The sequence below is a fragment of the Papio anubis genome, chromosome 15, assembly GCF_008728515.1.
Source record: "Papio anubis isolate 15944 chromosome 15, Panubis1.0, whole genome shotgun sequence".
Classification (NCBI taxonomy): domain Eukaryota; kingdom Metazoa; phylum Chordata; class Mammalia; order Primates; family Cercopithecidae; genus Papio; species Papio anubis.
In genome coordinates, this window is record NC_044990.1 from 53,923,002 (window position 1) to 53,937,816 (window position 14,815).

Sequence of the window (14,815 nt, forward strand, 5' to 3'; positions counted from 1 at the left end):
CGAGGTGGCAGGCGCCTGTAGTCCCAGCTACTCGGGAGGCTGAGGCAGGAGAATGGCGGGAACCCGGGAGGTGGAGCTTGCAGTGAGCCGAGATCCGGCCACTGCACTCCAGCCTGGGCGACAGAGCAAGACTCTGTCTCAAAAAAAAAAAAAAAAAAAGAAAAGAAAAGAAAATACATTTTGTGGCTGGGCACAGTGGCTCATGTCTGTAATCCCAGCACCTTGGTAGTCGGAGGCAGGAGGATCATTTGAGGATAGGAGTACAAGACCAGTCTGGGAAGCACCACAAAACCCCCCTTCTCTACAAAAAAAAAAAAAAAAAAATAGCTGGGTGGGGGTGGTGGCCATCTGTACTACTAGCTCCTCTGGAGGGTGAGGCAGGAAGATCCCTTGAGCCTCGGGGTTTGAGGTTACAGTAAGCTATGATCACACCACTGCACTCCAGCCTGGGCAACAGAACAAGCCCCTGTCTCACTAAAAAAAGAAAAAAGAAAAGAAAATACCTATTGCAAAGCACATCATGCACCTAGAGAAATTGACTCAGAATGGCCAACACTAAAATATATTCTAGTAAAACCATTGCATTTTAAAGAAAGATTTGATTTTTTAATTTGTATCTTATTTTAGATGCATGGAGTACCTGTACAGGTTTGTTACAAGGGTAAATAACATGATGCTGAGGTTTGGGCTTCTATTGTTGCCGTCTGCCAGACAGTGAACACAGTACCCAATAGGAAGCTTTTAGCCCTCGCTTACTGCTCTCCTTCCTTCTCTCCCTCCTTTTGGAATCCCCAGTGTCAATTGTTCCCATAAAAGAAAGATTTTAAAATATTTTATTTATATCCAAACAAAGCCCAAATGACAAATAAAGGAAATGATAAATTGTTATCAGATCTTTTAACAGCAACCTTTTATGCTTGAAGATAATAGAGCAACATATTTAGCATACTTAAGGAAAGAAAATCTGACCAAAGGGTTTTATGTCCATGCAAACTGTCAAGGATCATAGACAGTTATGAGCATTCAGGAACTTAAGGAATATTGTTTCTATATCCCTTTCCGCAGGATCTCCTGGAGAATGAGCTTCTAGCAACCAAAATGACTAGAGGAACATCAGCATCGGGGATGGTAGCGAGCCAAAGTATCCATTGACCTGTGGAACTCGGACTATGAACAATAGATATAAAGGAGAGTATGTTATGCAATTTGCCATATGCTCTGATAATGAAGGGAGTCCAACTTTCAAAATTAGGAGCTGGGGCACAGTGGCACGTGTCTGTAGTCCCAGCTGCAAAGGAGGCTGGTGCAGGAGGATCACATGAGCCCAGGAGTTTCACACTGTAGTGTGCCAGGATTGCACCTGTGCATAGATACTGTGGGACTATGTCTCTAAAATACAAACAAAAAGACAAAAATAAGAAGAAGGAGTGGGAAATGGGGAGATGGCAAGGACATATAAAAAGTAGACGTCAGTCGCGGTGGCTCACATCTGTAATACCAACACTTTGGGAGTCCGAGGCAGGTGGATCATCTGAGGTCGGGGATTTGAGACCAAAAATAGAATTTTCTCTACTGAAAATACAAAAATCAGCTGAGCGTGGTGAATTGCTTGAACCCAGAAGGCAGAGGTTGCAGTGAGCCGAGATAACGTCACTGCACTCCAGCTAGGATGACAGAGCGAGACTCTCTCAAAAAAAGAAAAAAAAAAAACGAAATAAAAATAAAAAATTTTAAAAAACAAGAGAGTAAGCTAGCTGACTGCCTTACAGTTATGACATGGAAATACAAGGACATTACTTCAAATCAGATGCTTGGCGAGTAGAAGAATAGGAAGCAAGAAGAGGTTATTAGCAAACTTCAATATTTCTCATAGTAGAGAACAGAGAATTACTAAGGGTAATATAAAGCTATTAGTATATAAGGAGCCATTCGATCAGAAATACAAATTTTACCAATAAAAGAAAAAAGGAACGAATGAAATAGACGAAGGTTATTTCTATCAAAATCTTTTTTTTTTTTTTTTTTTTTGAGACGGAGTCTTGCTCTGCCGCCCAGGCTGGAGTACAGTGGCCGGATCTCAGCTCACTGCAAGCTCCGCCTCCCGGGTTCACGCCATTCTCCTGCCTCAGCCTCCCGAGTAGCTGGGACTACAGGCGCCTGCCACCTCGCCCGGCTAGTTTTTTGTATTTTTAGTAGAGATGGGGTTTCACCGTGTTAGCCAGGATGGTCTCGATCTCCTGACCTCGTGATCCGCCCATCTCGGCCTCCCAAAGTGCTGGGATTACAGGCTTGAGCCACCGCGCCCGGCCTCAAAATCGTATGTATTAATTATAACATTAACAGACGGCAGAATTAAGGTGAAGTATATAGACCATGGGCATGATTTTCTTTATATTATTAAGGTACACTTAACAGTAATCAAGTTTGAAATGACTGAGATTTCCTCATAGATGAGACTTATAAAGATATGAACAAAGTACCTCACTCATTATATTGAATAGAAGAGGGGTTCCAAATTCAAACGCCTATTGGAAAAAGACACTGAAAGATGCTGGCTTCTCTAAGTGGGAAGGCATTTATTGCATGTATGTCTGTGTGTGCACACACGCATGTATGTGGATAGAATTCAAACCCCATCTTAAAGGAGCAGTTACTAGTCAGCTGTAGCCAATTGTTGGAACTGGAGAATGTAGGCCTAGTATTTCCAGGTCTTTCCATTTTTTTGATGGAATCTCAGAGTAATAATTGCAAAATTGTGGAGACCTAGCAAAATATTTTTTTGCTGACCACTAGCTGTGGGACCACTTAAACTGAGGTTGAAGGAAATCACTTATTTATTTATTAAATGATATTGTTTGAACTTTTAACAATGGGCATAAAATGTGTAAGAAGATATTTTTTAAAGATGACCACTTTATTATTTTGCAGTGTTATGTTTCACACATAGTCAAGCAACAATTCCTGCCTTCAACTGTACACCATGGCTAAGGGGCTTTTTTTCATGTGTAGAGTATGTATTATGTTCATCTTAACATATTCCTCTGTCCTACCTGTCACTCAATTTTTTTTTTAAATGTAAGATTTTAGTCAAATTAGTATTTCCCAATGAGTTGACTGCAAAGCTACTTTTGGAAATTTGTTAGAGTCAAAGAAGCATCTTTCGCTGCCGGTGTAATTATGGAGCAAGCTGCTAACCAGTTTATGTATCACTATTCAAAATAGAAAAAGTATATCGTCTGGCTCAAAATACACTTTAATTATGGCAGTGTGTATGATTTAGCCCAGCTGCACCATAAAAATTCCTCTATGATAGATCTTCATTTCCCATATTGGAATATGAACAAATACATTTGTAAACTAAAAAGGTTAATGTCTTTTAATTTTGCATAATACATGGTAAATTCTTAGGATTTAAAAATATTTATTATGGAAATTTTTCACACACACACACAAAAGACAATAGTATGACGAGCTCATTACCCAACTCTAACGATTATTGATAAATGACTAATCTTTCACCTACACCTCCAACCACGCTCACCTCTCCCCAATTATTTTTAAGCAAGTCGTATTCCTCATATCCTTCATTTCAGCTGTAATGATTTTAAAACTTTAGTATAATTGTCATTCCTAAAAATACAAGTTATTATTAGTTTTTCCTAAAAATACAATTTAATATCATAAATTTCCAGCTAGTGTTCACATTTCTCTAATTGCTATACAATTTTTTTTACAGTGTACTTGAATCAGAATTTAAATTCCATGCATTGCAATAGGTGGATATATCTCTTAATTCTCTCTCTTTTTTTTAAATTGCTGACTTTCCACTTTATTTTATTTTTATTTCTTTTTGAAACAGTGTCTGTGCTCTGTTGCCCAGCCTGAAGTGCAATGGCATGATCTTGGCCCCCTGCAACCAACGCCTCCCAGGTTCAAGCGATTCTTGTGACTCAGCCTGCCTAGTAGCTGGGATTACAGACATGCGCCACCATGCCCAGCAAATTTCTGCATTTTTAGCAGAGATGGGGTTTCACCATATTGGCCAGGCTGATCTTGAACTCCTGAACTTATGTGATCCACTAGCCCCTGCCTCCCAAAGTGCTGGGATTACAAGCATGAGCCACCATGCCCAGCCCCTCTTAATTGTCTTTTAACCTATTGATTCCCCCATCATATCTTTTGTTTTACATTAAAAAGAATTTTAGAAACTGGCTTGTTTATCATATAGTGTTTCTTATGGTTAAGATTTCGGTAATTACCTCCTGGTGGTATCATTTAATACATCCTACTGTTCTTATATGTCCTGGAAAGTGTCTAAGCCCTGTCCAATAGAACATTCTGCTACGATGGACACGTTTTATCCACTATCCAATACACTTTCTATGTGGCCATGGAAATGTTACCCGTGAAGCTCAGGAACTGAATTTTTAATTTTATTCCATGTAATTCATTTATTTACATTTAAATAGCCACAGATAGCTAGTGGCTATAGAATTAGAAAGCAAAGAGCTAGAAGCCTGATAGGATTGAAGGTAGAATTTTTTTGGTTTTCATTTGTATTTGTTTTTTGTTTGATTTTGTTTTGGTTATTATGACAAAATCACTTAATAGGCAATGTTGTGTATTTTACAGAAGAAACACTGTCTCTCTGTCTCTCAACATTGAAAAATCATTTCCTTGATCCATTAATTCATTAGGACTTGGAAAATTTTATTATCATTATGGAAAATTTAAACATACATATAAGCAGACAGACTCATATAATCACCTTTATGTATTCATCAACCAACTTACGGCCAGTGGCATAAGTTACCCTCTACTGACTTTCCCTCTTTCCTGTATCATTGTAAATTAAATTCCAGATATCATATTTTATTCATAAATATTTCAAAATTCCTGAATATTGAAACTAGTGACTCTTTTTAAAGAGTCACTATTCTCATTCATTATTCTCATAATCATCATTCTCATACCTAAAAATGTTAATAATACTTCCTTAGTATCAAATATATAGTCAGTTATTATGAATTCCAGATTTAAATATATTTGATATATTTCAATTTATTGAAGTTGTTATCCCTACTGGCTATATTAGTCCATTCTCATGCTAATAAGTACATACCCAAGACTGGATAACTTATAAAGGAAACAAGTTTAATAAACTCACAGTTCCACATGCCTGGGGAGGCCTCACAATCATGGAAGAAGATGACGGAAGAGCAAAGGGATGTCTTACATGGCAGCAGGGAAGAGAGCTTGTATAGGGGAACTACCCTTTAAAAAACCATCAGATCTCCTGAGACTTACTCACTATTTTGAGAACAGCATGGGAAAAAAACGCCCCAATGATTCGTTACCTCCCACCAGGTCCCTCCCATGACAGGAGGGGATTATGGGAGCTACAATTCAAGATGAGATTTGGGTGGGGACACAGCCAAACCATATCACTGGTGTTCAAATTATCCCACCTTTGGACAGTCGGATTTCTTCCACGATAATCGATTTCACAGTATGTTCTTTTCGTTTCCTGCCCTAGACTCTGAATCCATCATTTCTCCAGAGTCCTGGTTTCTTTTCATTACATCATATCAGGGGATTTATGATACTAACATGACTTATCACCTATGATACCAAACTTGACCGCCTGGTTAAAATAGTGTTTGCCAGGTTTCTCTGCTCTAAAGTTACTATTTTTTTTCCTTTTTTATGCTCTATTCTTTGGAATTGAATCAGTAAGTCTAGCCCACACTCAGAGGTGGAGGATGGGGAATAAGCTCTCCCTACCTCCAGCTGGAGGAAGAGTATGGATACGTAATGCTTGGAAATATTCTGTAAGGAAGATTTGCCCCTTCTCCCCAAATGATTTATTTATTCAAACATTTATTTATATCACTGTGGATTAATAAATATTTATTTTATACTTGGGTTGTAACCCAATACTGTGTTATTTATTTTGTTGTTCAAATTGTTTCAGCTTTGGCGATCAGGAGGTCCCTCGAGTTGACTCCTGTGTCCTTTCACATACCCCACTTTCTTTCTCTTCTTTTTAGCAATTCCTTGCTTTTTGGCGTTATGAGATGTTCTAGGTTTATCTTGTATTTAGCCTAGGCCTAGCCCTAGAATCAACCATTTCTCCAAATAACTTACAATAGGATTTTAGCATATAAAGTTATATGAGAGAAGCTACGATTTTACTTAGGATATGTTCAAATCTATGTGATGAATCCTAATAGCATTCTAGTGTATTATATCCCGATAATTCTGTGCTGACCCATTGGTACCCTGTCCCATTGTAGAAAGCTCATTATTCTGATCATATGGAGAAATCAGAAGTCTCAAAGAGATTTTAATTTTCCTGTCTGAAATATCTGCATCTATGGAAATTAATAGATGCTGTACCTCCACTTCAAAGTATATAGTGCCATCTCTTGCCCACAATATAAAATCTGAATAATACAGAATTATTACTGATTTCAGATATCTATCCAGGAAGAATTAACTGAGAAACATTGGGGCAAATATTAAAGTGATTTCTACTAATGTGTCAGTGTTCTCAGTGATCACCAAATACTGAACCATGCCTGCAGATCTATAAATTTTCCCTTGCATAATCACACCATCAAATCACCTCTGAAATAAAGTTGTTTCAATGTAAGACGGCATTGCAACTTGCAAGCTCGGTTGGGCTGATAAGATTTTCATATTTAAGAGGTTAAGTTTGGGCCAGGTGCGGTGGCTCACACCTGTAATCCTAGCACTTTGGGAGGCCGAGGCGGGTGGATCACTTGAGGTGGGGAGTTCAAGACCAGCCTAGCCAATATGGTGAAACCCCGTCTCTACTAAAAATGCAAAAATTAGCTGGGCATAATGGCGTGCACCTGTATTTTTGGGGGGTTTTTTTTGTTTGTTTGTTTGTTTGAGATGGAGTCTTGCTCTGTTGCCCAGGCTGGAGTACAGTGGCTTCATCTCAGCTCACTGCAAGCTCCGCCTTCTGGGTTGACGCCATTCTCCTGCCTCAGCCTCCCGAGTAGCTGGGACTACAGGCACCCGCCACCACACCCGGCTAATCTTGTTTTTGGTATTTTTAGTAGAGACAGGGTTTCACCCTGTTAGACAGGATGGTCTCTATCTCCTGACCTCCTGATCTGCCCTTCTCGGCCTCCCAAAGTGCTGGGATTACAGGCATCAACCACCGCACCCGGCCTCTTTCTCTCTCTTTTTTATTTTATTTTATTTTATTTTTTTAGAGACAAGAGTCTCGCTATGTTGCCCAGGCTGATCTTGAAATCCTGTGCTCAAGTGCTCCTCTTTCCTTGGCCTGAGAAAGGCTGGGTTTACAGGTATAGTCACTGCACCTGGCCCAGGCCTAACTTTCTGTATCAGACAGGGTTCTGAGTTGCAAGCAACAGAAACAAACTCTGACCAATTTAGACAAAAAATAAATTTATACTTATTGGGCAGCTCACAAGTTCTGAAAGAGCAAGAATGAGACTTGGAAGTTACAGAACTAGCAACAATGCCCAATATACTGAAACTCGGAAGTTGCTGTGGGTAGAGGCAATTTGGAGTAAACTGTATTATTGTTAAAAAATATTTTCTTCTCTCTGCAGGAGTTGTATATTTTCCTGTTCCATTATTGTTGAGCTCAGCAATATAACTTCCTGTCTGATGGAATGTGAGTGGAAGTGATGTCTTCACTTCTCTAAAAATTTTAAGAGCCACTGAATGGTTTTACCACTTCTTTTTTCCATATGCCACAAGACTTACAATTCCATAATAGCAGCTGGTCCTGAAATGAAGACAACCAGAGCAGAACCCGAGTTAACCTGCGAGAGACATTTAACTGGAATTTGAAGGCTTTGTGTTGTAAGCCACAACAACAAAGAGGGTTGTTGGTAACTGTAACATAATCTGTGTGAACTGGCTAATAGAGGAGAGCTGAATAAATCCACAAGGCTTAGAGCTGACAGAGCAGTCAGCCCAAGAGATATCTTAAAATGCTGATATTTCCATATCTTTAAAAATGTTTGAAATATGAATGATTTATGTCTTGAGGTCAAGATCAGTGCCTTAATTATTCAATTTATTTTGAGTATTTTGAACAAAATATTTTTCCACTCAAAAGTTATATGCTATTTTATGTTTTTGAATGGAAGCAAAGGTGACTTGTCTTGAAAATAGTCTTCTAAACCACCGTAATATTTGAGAAGAGTAAGAACATCATGATTCATAATATTTCTATTTGTGAACTCTGAAAGAGGCAATCCTTTGATATGGATCTTGAATAGGTAACTGGGCCTAAATTCAAAATACAGCAAAGTGGCCGTTTGCTGACTAGAGGTCACATTCACACTCTGCTTTCTCAGAAAACCCACGTGCTCACACATTTGGGACTTTGATAGATATCTGTTTCTGTTTACTTCAACTGAATCAACAGCTGCTGGAAAAATCCTATGTCGTCTTCTGAAGTTAACCAATAGGCTGTGACTTGCACTGACCAGTCAGAACTAAATAAGCATCAACCAATCAGAACTGAACAAGTTTGCATCCCTTACTTACATAGCAGACCAGATTGGGAACCTGGATGGGAACTTTCTCTTTTTTCTATAAAAGGCAACTCCTCTCTTTGTTCCCTCATAAGAAACCTTGGTTCTGTACAGAAGGCTGTGTCTCCCCGTTTACAAATTGTTGCTGGAATGAAGTCTCTTTTCTTCTTAAAAAAGAAAATCCTTTTTAGTGGATTTGTTGACATACTGCAAAGACAATTCTCACTCTAGTTCAGAGACTTTTTGAGCAAATGGCATATTAGCATGACAGCTCTCCAAGTGATTCAATTAACTCTGTAACAATTACCTGGGATGAAACAGACAAAGATGAAGAGGCACTGTAAATACTTTTTTAAAACAAAAAGCAAATAGTTTTTGAATGCATAATTACCTGGAGCAACAGAAAGATTCATATTTCTGGTCCTCCTTTCAAAATAAATAAATAATGCCTTTTCAAAAAATAAGTATTTGCGGGCTCTCTGATACAAAGTCCTAAGAAACACACAATCTCACCTCTGTGGTATTCCTGCCAACGATGTAAAACTGTACCTAACCATGAGGAAATATCAGACAAACCTAAACTGAAATATATTCTACATAATAACTGACCTGAACACTTTTTAAAATACCAGTACTATAAGAGACAAAGAAAGATGGAGGAATTGTTCTAGATTAAACAAGGTTAAAGACACATGCCAACTGAATGTAACATATCATCTTGGATTTTCTTTTACAATAAAGTGAATTATTGGTGTCGCAAAACCCTTGGGGTGTCACTTCACCAGCTGGAAACCTTTATGGCTGGCAGTGCCTTTTGCCTGAGTATTACTTGCATTACTTGCACCCCCTGGGCCCGTTCCACCCACTCAGCCCAGCAGGCTATGATTGGTTCACACTTCTGACTTGGATCTCACACCTGCCAAGGGTGAGCCAGGTGTGGAGCAGCAAGGGGTGTGTGGGCGAGCAAGCGCAGGGCCCAGCCACCGCACACAGCCAGGCATGCCAGCTGCTGTGTTGGGGTGGGCAGCTGCAAGTGCTGGCACAGGTGCCGGCTCCAAGCAAGGCTGCGGTTGGGCCAGATGTACTGCACGCAGCTTCTGCTGTGGACACCTGCATCTGGACGAGGGGAATGTGGTAGCACCCGGAAGCTTGGAGATGCCAGAAAGTGCAGAGCCCCAAAGAGGATGTCACAGTTCTGGCTTGGGGAGCCCCTAGGTCTGGGCTCCCCGAAGGGCCACAGCTCTTCTCTCCTTGTCTCCTTCTCATTGCCCACAATGTGACAAGCAGTGGGGGCTGGGGGTGTGTTTCAGTCCTGTTTGTGTTACAGCTCTTTCAGTCCCACTATTCAGTGAGTCCCGAGTTCTTTTCCCAAGTCCAGGAATAACGAGGTATGGGGACAGCTGTAGGGTGAGCAAGGTGGAAAGGAGCTTCATTGAGCAATAGAACAGCTCCCAGGAGACCTAAAGTGGGTAACTCCTTCTGGCAGTTGGTAGTCCTGATGTCTGTGTGAGTCTAGCTGAGTCTGGGGTTTTTATGGGTTCTGAAGAGAGGAAGTGCATGCTGATTGGCTCATAGGCGGCCACGGGCAGGCCGGGAAAAGCACCGTAAGTTCTCACTCTGGGCTGCAGAATCCACCCTGAACCTGCAGCCTGGCCCCCCAGGTTTCAGGCTATCCCTGGCTTGAAAGTGGGGTTTCACTGAGGACCCACCAATAACCTGTCTGCCTCCTGCCATCAACATTCCATCCAAAGTGCCCAGGCTGTTCATGCCAAAGGGTGCCTGCAAGCCTGTGCTGAACTGCCCTCAGCTCCCCTTCTGGCTTCCCTCTTGCACTCATTGGCATCCAAAGTCTGGAGGTTGCAGGGGGCTGGCATGTTAGCACAGCCCTGAGTGCATGCACACCCAGCCAGGTAGCAACAGTACCCAGGCTTGGCCACAACTTTGCTCTGCACCAGAGTGGATGCCGGGAGCAGGCACTTCCAAGCCTGCAGGGGCAGGGGCTTCCCAGGCCCCTGAGAGCACAGGAATGTCTGGGTCCAGGGCCGTGGCCAGGAGGCTACAGCTGCACCCAGGAGCGCAGGCCTCCAGTCTTGCCAACTTGGTAGGGGTAGGTATCCTGCTGCCCCACAAAGGTGCAACTCTGACTGCGCCTCCCCCATTGCAGCCAGCATCTTTGCAGCAGCCACTCCAGACAGCTGCTGCTGCCATCATTGGGACACTGGCAAAAACTGAATAAGAATTGAAGATTATATCAGTGTTAATTTTCTGATTTCAATATTGATTCTGTGGTTAGTTGAGGTGTTCCTTGTTCTTAGAAAATACACACTGCATTATTTAAGGGGCAAAATGAAAGTATGAAGAGTGTACAAGAATGCTTTATTATTCATTCATTTATTTATTTATTTTGAGAAAGAGTCTCACTCTTGCACAGGCTAGAGTGCAATGGCCTGATCTCTGCTTGCTGTAACTTCTGCTTCCTGGGTTCATGCGATCCTCCCAGCCTGGGCAACACAAAGAGACCCTGTCTCTACAAAAAAATTTAAAAATTAGCCAGGCATGATGGCACGTGCCCATAGTCCCAGCCTCAGCATGCTGGGACAGGAGGATCCCTTGAGCCTGGGAGATCGAGGCTGCAGTGAGCCGAGATCGCATCACTGCACTCTAGCCTGGGCAACACAGTGGGATCCTGTCTCAAAAAAAAAAAAAAATTGTGGTAAGAACACTTAACGTGAGATTTCTGCTGTTACAATTTTAAGTGTACAATACAATATTATGAACTACAGGCACAATGTTGTACAGAAGATCTCTAGAACATAATCATTTTACACAACTGAAATATTATACCCATTAATAATAATAATAATAATAATATATTAATAGTAACTCTCCATTTGTATCTCCCTCCAGTCCCCGACAACCACTATTGTGCTTTCTGCTTCCGCACATTTGACTGTTTTAGATACTTCTTATAAGCAGAATCATGAAGTATTTGTCCCTCTGAGACTAGCTTATTTCAGTTGGCATAATGTCCTCTAAATTCATTCATGTTGTCACACATGGCAGGATTTATAAAGAAAAAGAGGTTTAATGGACTCAGTTCCACATGGCTGAGGAGGCCTCATTATGGCAGAAGATGAAAGGCACATCTTACATGGCAGGAAAGAGAGAAAATGAGAAAAGGGAAACCCCTTATAAAACCAACAGATCTCATGAAACGTATTTGCTACTACAAGAACAGCATGGGGGAAACCGTCCCCATAATTCAATTCTTTCCCACCAGGTCCTTCCACAACACATGGGAATTATGGGAGCTACAATTCAAGATGGGATCGGGGTGGGGACACAGCCAAATCATATCACCTCCAATATCTGTTCTTTCCTTCTTATGGTTATGGAACTTTTATTTAGGCACAGAGTGCTAAGGTAAAACTGCCAGCTTTCCTTACAGGTAGTTATGGCCATGTTACTAGGTCTGGACAATGGTATGTAAGCAGAAGCGATGGGGGAAAATTCTGGGTTAATGGCCCGAGAACATCACTTCTCTGGAAGTTGAATATGAAGCCAGGAGTTGGAGGAATTATCCTGAATCTATTAAAGAAGCTGTACATTGAGAATAGCAGAGTTACAAGACAGAAGACTAGGCCCCTCATGTCTTCAAGTAGAGCAGCCAGCCTTGACATAAAGAAATAAATTTGTCTTGTTTAAACCATTTTGGGTTTACTACTACAGCAGCAGGACTGATATGCTAATACATAATTTGTACCTAAAAGTAAGATGATACTGTAATAAAACCTGTAACAAGAGGCATTGGCAATTCAGGCAACAGCTGATGAGCATATTGTAGACTAACACTGGCAACTCTTATGCTTGGCCCAACATTTGGTGAAACCGTCACTACATGATGCCTTAAAAGTTAGCCCACATGCATGTAGAGCCTATAGCTCTATGACAGTGTTTCTAAATACGTGTCATATTGGCATTTTGGGTAAAACAATTTTCTGTGGTTCAAGAATGCCCTGGGCATTTTAGGATGTTCAGCATTTTTGCTCATGACCCATGAAATGCTAATAGTAATCCTCAGTCAATACAACAACCAAAAACATCCTCATGTTCTTCCTAATGTCCCTTTTAAGAGCTGGCCCTAGGTAAGAATTACTGCATTAGAAAAAGTAGCTAGAAAAAAAAGTCAGAACATCGGTGTGCTGGATGCTTCTTCCCGCTTTTGCCAAGGTCCTACAAGAAAGAGAAACTCGGTGCTATGGTTTGAATGTGTTCCCCAAAGTTCATGTGTTGGAAACTTAATCCCCAATGCAATAGCGTCTAGAGGCAGGACCTATAAAAGGTGATTAGGACCCAAGGACTCTGTTTTCATGAATGAACTAATACTGTTATTGTGGGAGTGGGTTAGTTATTGTGAGAGTGGGAATCTGATAAAAAGATGAAGGATGAGTTCAATCTCAATCTCTCTCTCTCTCTCTCTCTCCCCCCGCCACCCCCAGCACTTTGGCACATGTTTTGTTACCCTTCCACCTTCTGCCACCATGGGATAATGCAGCAAGAAGACCCTCACCAAATACAGGCCCCTCAACCTTGGACTTTCCAGCTTCCAGAAGTGTAAGAAATACATCTTTGCTCTTTGTCAATTACCTTATCTCAGATAATATGTTATAGCAACACAAAATGGACTAAGACACCCAGGCTAATTTTACAGAGATGTACAGAAAGAGGTGGACATAATACAGCTTGGGAAATTAGGTTGGCTGGATGTAGAAAATGGATGGGAGCCCTCAATGACTTGCAAAGGAGAGCCACCACATCAGCTCAGATACTTAAGTGAAAGAGAAACAAACTAGCCAGGCGCAGTGGCTCATGCCTGTAATCCCAGAACTTTGGGAGGCTGAGGTGGGTGGATTACTTGAGCTCAGATGTTTGAGACCAGCCTAGGCAACATGGCAAAATCCTGTCTCTACAGATGATGATGATGATGATAATAATAATAATAATAATAATAATAAGCCAGGTGTGTTTGTTCAGGCCTGTAGTCCCAACTTCTTAGGAGGTTGAGATGGGGGGAATCACTTGAGTCTGGGAGGCAGAGGTTGCAGTGAGCTGAGATCACGTCACTGCACTCAAGCCTGAGCAACAGAGCAAGACCCTGTCTCAAAAGAGAGAGAAATAAACTTACTATATAAGCCTTATCAATGTCAGTTCTCTCATATAAATTGAACCCATATGATAAATAATAGAATACTTACCACCCTGATTTATAATCTTTGACTAGATTTAAAGTGGTTTGAGGCCTAGAGACCTGCCATTTTTGTTTTTATTTTCAGTGTCTAGGACAGTGTTGGGTATTTTAAACATCTTTCTTGATCTGAGAAAGCAAAAATAAATTCTGAGCCAGACAGTGGAATATTATTCAACAGCAAAAAGAAATAAGCTATCAAGCCATGAAAAGACATGGAGGACACTTAAATACATATCACTAAGTGAAAGAAACCAATCTGGAAAGGCTGCATGCTGTATAATTCCAACTATATGATACTCTGGAGGATGCAAAACTATGGAGACAGGAAAAAGATCAGTGGTTGCCAGAGGCTTATGACCCTCCCAGTGATGACTAGGCAGAGCACAGAGGATTCTTAGGGCAGTGAGTCTACTCTGTATACTTTAATGGTGGAAACATGTCATTACACACTTATTCAAACAATAGAATGTACAACACAAAGAGTGAATCCTAATGTAAGCTATGGACTATGAGTGATAATCATTTGTCAATGTGTGTTCATGGATTGTAACGAATGTACCACTTTGGTAAGGGATGTTGATAATGGGGGGTTGTGTGTGCATGTGTGTTGTAGGAGGGCAAATATATGGGAACTTTCTACTCAATTTTGTGATGAACCTAAAACTGCTCTAAAAAAATAGTCTATTACATTTTTTTTTTAAGTTATTTCTCAAATATAAACTACTGATTACATGAATTTGTACCATGACATTTGATATGGTTTGGATCTGTGTCCCTGCCCAAATCTCATAACAAATTGTAATCTCCAGGGTTGGAGGTGGGGCCTGGTGGGAGGTGACTGGATCATGAGGGTGGGTTTCCCCCTTTGGTGCTTTTCTCTTGATAGGATTCTCACAAGATTAGATTGTTTAAAAGTGTGTGGCACTTCCCACCTCTCTCTCTTCCTCCTGCACCTGACTATGTGAAGTGCCAGCTTCCCCTTTGCCTTCCACCATGATTGTAAGTTTCCTGAGGCCTCCCC

The 14,815-nt window shown here is 40.9% G+C and overlaps 1 long non-coding RNA gene across 1 annotated transcript; it reads left to right on the top strand.

The window, feature by feature from the left end:
* Nucleotides 1-315: 315 nt before the first annotated feature.
* On the top strand, nt 316-9,308 carry LOC116270602. Its single transcript, XR_004178748.1, has 2 exons — nt 316-1,192; nt 7,611-9,308. It is a non-coding gene; the product is annotated as an uncharacterized LOC116270602 (long non-coding RNA).
* The last annotated feature ends 5,507 nt before the right edge of the window (nt 9,309-14,815 follow it).